Source organism: Montipora capricornis, chromosome 2, assembly GCF_036669925.1.
Source record: "Montipora capricornis isolate CH-2021 chromosome 2, ASM3666992v2, whole genome shotgun sequence".
In the NCBI taxonomy this organism is placed as follows: Eukaryota; Metazoa; Cnidaria; class Anthozoa; order Scleractinia; family Acroporidae; genus Montipora; species Montipora capricornis.
In genome coordinates this window covers 66,620,659-66,629,183 of record NC_090884.1, presented here as the reverse complement: position 1 = coordinate 66,629,183, position 8,525 = coordinate 66,620,659, and positions in this window count along the sequence as shown.

Below are 8,525 nucleotides of genomic sequence, written 5' to 3'. Positions count from 1 at the left end.
TTTACGACACTCAACAGGAGCCCATAAGTAGGAGCGTCCAACTCCATAGGGTACGTGGCACGGCGTTTTCGGAGACCGATCTATTTTAAGCTTTATTTTCCCGCGAATTCCGACCAATGACAGGTATCGACGTAATCAAACATCACCGGAAGTCTCGGCAGCCATAAAGAAAATCCAAAATGGCGGACAGTAGTGAGAGTGAATTCACCGCAGATTCCTCTGATAGTTCTAGTTATGTTTCAGGAGAAGATTACGAAAGCTCTAGTAGCCCAGAAGAAAGTGTAATAGAGGAAGAGGCGGAAATTGAACAAGTGAGGGTGATTTCTCGTCCATCGAGTAGTAAAAGAAAGAGTTGTAAGCCCCGGCCGTCGGCTACCACTAAATCAGCCAAGAAAAAAAAGAATTATCCAAGTACAAATTCCAGTCTTTTAGATGATGAACTCGACGAGCTGACATCGTGGATATTTTCTACGGAACAGGCAGCCGAAATCGAATGTAAGATTCGTTCGCAACTACTGGAGCACCCCCGTGTGAAGGAATTCTCGGAGAGGCTGCGATTCGCAAAGCATTTGCTCAGCGAGTCTCAGAAGCCAAATTTTCAGCTCATGATTCTGGGATTTTGTCGAAAGTTTTCTACTTTGGTAGACGAGTGTGCTAAGCTACCGGACAAAAAGAACAGGAAGGCTGCATTTTCAGTAGCCTGGATGAAAATGCTTGCGAATTTTACCTGCGGAAAGCCTACCCAGGAACGCTCAATCGTTGAACGATTCTCGGTTGGCCAACAGTTCGCTGATGAATTGGTGCACGGGGTTCTCAGTGTTTTGCACGAAATGGTCTACACAAACGTGCTTTCCCAAATACAACAGAAAAAGGTTTCCTCTGTGACTTCAGAGACAACTTCATCAAAACTCAGTCCGGAGTCTGAGGAAACTCTCTACCGGTATTGTGGAGCTGCCCTTCACAGAATGACAAAGCTTCGTACAGAAACACTACAACAAAAGAAAGGCCGAGGCAAGGTATCTGCCGAGAGAAGGGCGACGGTGGAGCTTGAGCTTGAGTTGCTTAAAGAGCTCACAATGAAAGACAAGTCGTTAATTTCTTCCAGCTTACAAAACTTAGACGAAGGAAATCTTGTTTTCCCAAGAACGGAGCTTATTCCTTTTCTTACACACGTGGATGACAATGTTCGGGAGTTCACTTCTGACTCAAACTTGAAAAAGTACCCAACAAAATTTATTGATATGTGCCAGAGTTCGGTTTTAAATAACGAGGAACTGGAGGAGGAATTTAGTCTGTTAGTCGCATCGATTGTCTCCACAGAGGCTGCTTCAAACTCTGAAGTTGTAGGTGGAATTTTTAAAGCCCTAGTTTCGAAGTTGGCGAACACACGTATCAACGAATTCATGAACGCTAAGACAGAGAGAGACCTCAAGAGCCATGGGAAAGTTGTTGATGCGGATGAAATGCTTCGGCCGAAACTCAAGACATACACCTTGTCCACCAAACGCAAGTAGTTGACTGTTGTCGATCAAGCAAAAATGCATGTGTTGTGGTTCCATTTTTAATTAGTATAGGTAATCGCATGGAGCCGAGTAAAATTAAGGATTAATATCACTTGTGTTTTCTGAAGTTGCTGAAATTGCCCTCGTCGCTGCGCGACTCGGGCAATTTCAGCAACTTCAGAAAACACAAGTGATATTAATCCTTAATTTTACTCGGCCCCATGCGATTACTTGTTAATAACAAAGAGGGCAAAATTTTCTTAACACTGTTGAGGCACCTCGAAAAACAGACAGCTAAGCGGAAACACTCGTTCGCTCGGAAGCAAAACAACTGACAAACAGACAAGCAAGTCAACTTGTTCTTTGCGTCCAAAACGAGTATAGATGATTGTTATTTACATCCACTCGAGAGGAAAATACGAGTTTCATTCGTGAACAACTGTAACAACGATTAAACCAAATGTTAAGCTTCAATTTATTTTATTCACCTGTGCTGTAGAGGTTTTTACCACTTGCAAATACGCATCCGTAAACATAGCAAACAGTTTGTCCAAAGAAATCCACCAAATTTGAGGTACTCGTTCCTCCTGTCAATGGCAAATTGTTCTGTGACCTTTTTTGTTGAGGTGCAAGATGTCGTGGTAAACTGAAAGCCCTTGACGAAAGGAATCATTTTGTTTTTCAACCACACAATCCCGCTACGCCGGGCACCATGTAAGTCGATGCAAGTTTACTTATGGGCTCCTGCACTCAATTGAAATTCGCTCTAAATAGCAAGCAAATCAGAAATAATAATTAGTATCATTACATAACTGAAGTTGAGGTTTTAAACCTTTGCAAAAACCGTGGACGATAAGTCTTGAACAGCGTTGGATCAGAAAAGATCGTGATCAAAATTGATTACATAGGTGATTAATGAAAAGTCTCTGCCGTGATTTGTTGCGCTCGAGGTCATTATTCTCGTGGGCGGGGTACTCAACAGATGCTTGAGTAGGGAGGTGCGGCCCGGAAGCTCAAACCTTGTCCCTGTTTAAGACACAATTATCTTTCGTCTCTTTTTTTTATTCACCGATATTCACCTTTTCATAGGTTTGGTAAATAATTGTTAAATAATAATAATTTTTTATCAATGTCTTAAGATTGTTTAGCTGAACACAATTGTTTTTCTATCTGGGGAGAATGTATATCATATCAAATCGCATGAAATTGAAGGTGATCAAACCAAATCAAACGTTGGTTTTTTATGAGAGGAGAACTGACCAAGAGTACCCGGAGAAAAACCTCTCGCAGCTGAGTAGAGAACCCACAAACTCAACCCCCATATGCCGTTGTGCCCGAAAATCGAACCAAAGGCGTCTCAAATTTAGCAGCTAACGCTAATTTGAGCAACCGGCCGCTCTTCGTTAGTAGTCATGTTTTTTTGTTCCGAGTTTGGAATTTCAACTTCGGGATGCTATGCGTGCGAAATGTGTTTTAGATGTTGGTTAAGTAATTCAGTTTGATTTATTTAAGTCAATAAAATCAAGTATATAAAGTTAATGTAGTCATTTTAGACGGTTCGCTTTCAACAGTTTGAGTCTGATCAAAGCAAAGAGAAGCAGATAAGCCACATGGATCTAGTGTCATACGGTTTTCCAGTCCCAGCTCTAAAACGAATGTAAGTGCTGCTTTCTGTCAAGTTTCCGCTACGTGTTAGCCCGCTTTTGTAATGTATTTATTCTTTTGCATCCTAGTATTAACCGCTTGCCACGGTATACAACTCGTTTCAACCTATGCGACCACCACTCAGCTATTAGCCATTAAAGCGTGTATTTTTTTTAAAAACATTATTTACCCTGGGATTTTTAGAGTAGCTAGTAGCTATATAATATCTCCGAGCATTGAACAGAACAACTTTTTAAGAATCCTAACTGGCCTGGGGAAAACCAGGGCTATTTACAAGTGCAACCAGGAAATTGAAGGAGAGACTACCTGAAACAAATTCTACGAGTGGTCAGAAGGTGTCTTGAACCCGAGATCCCCGGATCTTAAGGCAAGCGCTCTAACCACTGGGCTGCACTTCCTCCTAAAAAACTGGCGTGGAAGGTGGGAGTTTTTTTAATCCTTTTGTGGAAGTTATATACCCACCATGCACTGCGCCAGCCCCTTCTCCCCAACAGGCAGCTCCGCAGTCTAATAGGGACTTGCTGACTCATGGTGCACAAAGGAATGTTCATCTAGGAAGCTGCCCAATTCTTGAAGCACATTATTTGAGAATTTCAAAGTTAACACTCTTCCAAATCTGATTCATCTGTGTATTCTTCATTGACCCAAATGCGGGGAGATAACCCGATTGCAAACACACCTCAACTGAATTCTTGACTGTAAGTTTCCGAAGCTTCTGGAGTCAAATCCGTAGGCACTCATCAACCGGGCATAATTAATCTGACTGAAACCCACCAGATAAGTGATCCATTCATGGCCTCAATCTCCCTTATCCCACGATAAAATGGAGACGGAAAAATCTTGCTCATGCATAAAATCAACGAAGAAAGACACCGCTTGAGTTGGAACCGGCCTGAAATTTGGAGATACAGATGGCAAAAGCAGTGAATGTAAAGCAGTAGTACAATTAAGGGCGGTGCCTACTATTGTTATTGAGCATACGTTCTGCGCATCTCTGAGATACTCGGATTTCCTATCGCCGATGCTTACTAATACAGGAATATTTTTGCGCGGTTTAAAACTATCCGGAGAAAGTAGATCTTACTCTTGGTATCCAAAAAGAAAATTGGGGGTAACCATGCATTTTTGAGAGATAATTAAGCTTCAATTTGAGAAAGAACGCCATACATTGCTTTGTATTTTAAGGCTTTTTACAAATATTATTCTTGAATTATCTTTGAAAAATGCGTGGTTACCCCCAATTTTCTTTTTGGATTTAAATAACACTTGTTAAGATCTACATTTCCTGCATAATCACACACCGGGGCAAAAATATCTTTAATTAGTAGGCACCGTCCTTAAAGCAACCAACTTCTCTCACTTTTTGAAGATAAAAATATGGACCTATCCAACGCCGAAAGGAAGGGCTACATCTATCAAGGACGTTCCTCTGCTGAAGTGTGGTATTCTGGAAACGTTACATGATGACACTTTCACCATCCTGAATGGCAGTATGTAATGTTGACAACAACCCACCGTCCTCTTTTCCATGGAAAATGAGAAAAATAAGAAGATAGCCTTCCTTGACACGTCATTCTCCAGTGAACCAGACGGGCGCCGTAACTGACACCAGTGTCTACAGAAAACCAACTTACAATGATCAGTACCATGGAGTGTAGCAGCTCTCGTAACGTGGTAATGTTTGGTATTGTTAGCAACTTCTATTGTTTTTAAGTGTAAGTCATTGTGTCAATTGTTTAGTGTTTTGTTTTTTGCTAGGGTAGCGAGCCAATCACATTATACCTTACGGGAGCTGCTACATCACCCCATGATTCACGCACAAAACACTTAGCTGCTCATATCTCAAAAATGAACTCTGTGACCCCCTTTTTTATTTCTGAAAAGTGATTAGAGGGCCACGATGAAACTTTCGGCAAAGTTTAGAAAAATTCAGTCTAAAGGATTCAGAGCTACCTTAAAAAAATCACAAGTTTAAGGTGGCTCTGAATCCACTAGACAGAATCTTTTAAAGCTTTAAAGAAAGTTTCATCATGCCCTTCTGATTACTTTTCAGAAATAAAAAATAGTGGTCACCCAGTTCGTTTTTGAGATATAAGCAACTAAAGACAAAATAAAGGGTGTTTTTACAGGCCTTGCCCGTTGCCACGGTGACATATTACGTCACAATAATGACTGTATCTTGTTCAGCAATAATTCGTGTTTCATTTCGTACCACAATATTGCCCATACATGATACAACGTTGTGGTGCCGATCCTTCTATTAAGAGCGTCACTTGGAAGCGTTGAAACTGGTTCGAGCCTCCTTAAGCTTACAGTTTTTTTTTGTAGACTATGTTACTTCCTCAGTGGTTAAGCCGATAACAAGAGTTCCTTCAAAGTGGGTGATCCGGGTTTAAATCCTCTCCAGGAATGCAACTTTTAGTTTTTTTCTTTTCATCTGCCACCACAAGTCCTGGGAGGGAGTAATCTAAATTGGCGACAGAGAAATTGCCGATAATCGTCATTTTAGAGGTAGAGCATATATTGGATTTTTCAGTTGTCGTTCCCTCGTTCCCTATTTATTTACTTATCTATTCAACTTTATTCAAGAACTGAAAGCACAAAAGCGAAATAACATGTATATAAAAACATATGGTACAATGATGAAAAGGGATGATCCTCAAAAAGCGCCAAGCCCGCATACTTAACCCGATGGATAACTCACTATCAAGAGTATGAAATGTACTTTACGTTAAAGGTAAAGTCTCCGCTTACGAGCCAGAAGGCTCATCAGGCCGGCGCTTATCTCCGGTTTCTGTAGCATGAAGCGACTAGGAGTATTTGTACTCCCCCCTGGATGGGATGCTAGTCCATCGCAGGGTTCCCCCCAGCATTACGCCGGTACCCATTTATACACCTGGGTGGAGAGAGGCACCGTGAGAGTAAAGTGTCTTGCCCAAGAACACAACACAATGTCCCCTGCCAGGCCCCGAACCCGGACCACTCGATCCGGAGTCGAGCGCACTAACCATGAGGCCACCTCGCCTCCCACTTTACTTTACGTTAAACGTTGACCAAACTTTCTGTACACGCCTTTAATTAGATGTGCTTAGCGTGCGCATAGTCACCGTCGAGGTTAGTTGCGTGTGCAAATACAATTTAAAACTGTCGAATAGTGACTTAAAGTTATCCAATAAAATTATCGGGCCTTTGACTGAACCGGGGCCTGGAGGAAACCCTAAAACTACATCATAGAGTGAAATATAAAAATAAGGATATCAGAGATCAGCCAAGAATTTGACAGCCCTCGACTTAAAAGACTGTAACAGTAGGTGATCGTCTGATTTCATGTGGAAGGCGATTCGACTGCCCAACTATTCTATTCACAAGACTAAATGTAAATGAATTCGTTCTTGTAGAAAACCTATTTACTAAATGTAATGTATCTCAGCATTCCTAGAAAATTGAACACTAGGCGTTCAATTATGTCTTACTTTGGTAATTTAATTAACTTTAATCATTCTGGTTCACTAGGATAGATACAGAGACCTGAGTCGAGCGCAGAAGACCACGTGTACCAAAAACTGGCGTATAGCTTTATAGAATCATGGTCTCACTGTGACACGACTTTTGAGTTACCGGCAATGATTTCTTTATTGTTTGAGAATTTTTCATTCTAACCGCCGATTTAACGAAGAAACTTGGAGTTTCGGGATTGAATTCTTTAATGATTTATACGAACGCAATACAAATCCAAAGATATAATAAAGCGAAATTACAATCATTTTTTGCCTATGTCTAAAAATAGCAAAAATGACGACATGTTGTTGAAACTTGCGAGGCTCGCAAGTTTCAACAACATGTCGTCATTTTTGCTATTTTTAGACATAGGCAAAAAATGATTGTAATTTCGCTTTATTATATCTTTGGATTTGTATTGCGTTCGTATAAATCATTAAAGAATTCAATCCCGAAACTTCCAAGCCGGCGGCACATTTCTCTGTTTTTTGCCACTTCAAATTCCTCATAGGTCCGTCCATTGTGTTCCCACCATTTACCTCTGCATACACGAATTGGCTTAAAGGAGCCATCTAGCAGATCTTTAAATAATATTTGTCAATGATTGCGCGCGTGTATCCATTCCTTTTTAGCGGATTCTTTCAACGGACACCAGAATCGTTGGTAACAAGCGCGCGCATTCACCGTTTATGACGTTTCCCCGAACAGCACTCAATTCAAACCGATAAACGCTCATCTTGCGACGTGAGCGATCCGTCCTTGATGCAAGTTTCCTTGGCGAAATCAGGCGTAGCATGAGCAGGTAAGATGTTTGTTTCAACATCACAATTTCAATATAAGCGACAGCGATTAACTGAATAGATCCTTCGAATTAATCAAGTAGTAGTTAATCGAGAAGCAGGTAATATATCAACGTTAGATAATGAATGTCAGCCGGTAAACCTCTTGCAATATTCCCATTTTTTTTGCAATATTTTCTTGATGAAGGAAGTTGTCGAGATTGGAATTGAATCTAACGCGTTCTCATTTCCGCTCACTCACTAATGCTACAAGAGGAATGAATTAAAATCATCCCCTCTTGAGGACCCACAAACTCGAGTCTTTAGGATGCCTGCGTGATTCAACTCACCCAGGATTTGTCTTAATTAATATCGTTTTCATTTTAAGTAACGGACAGACGACTGGTATCCATAGAAACTGGTCATGTTTGCTCCCGAGTGGTTTTTTATACCTTAATGGCTATAAAACGCCCGCGACAAGCTGACCAAAATGGCACTTAACAAAAGTTGTTATCTTTGCTTATCAAATGTGTACTTTAGAATGCCTAAATCTGGGGCAACATGCAAGTGCAAGTATCTTACAAGTGCTTTATTTATCTCTCGTACTAACTGTGCAAAGAAAGACAGCTCCGCGCATGAGATCTTAGAATCTATAGATATATATCTTCTGGTCTCTAATCAGACACGTAATCCCCGATAATGGATTTCACCGCTCATTTTGTTAATTGACATCTGTGCCTGGGACGGATCACGAAATTGACGAGTCCGAGTTGAGACCCGTGTTTTGAAACCTTTTTGAAATAACAACTTAATCAAACGCATCCTATATTTAGACATGCGAGTAAGACTTGTCCCGTATGCAAGTTTGTTGAATTAGGTCCAAACGGATCAGCGTTCTCTTTCTTTTTGGCCTGACTACCTGGCAACAAATTCCTTCCCAAATCACTATCACTAGATTAGCGACTAAAGGAAAGAATGTTTGTGTAACCCGGCTTCTTTTCTGCACTTTCACGAACTGACGTTCATCCTTTTTTTGTCAGACCTTTTCATCTTATCTGATCTCTTGATTTGTCACTTGATC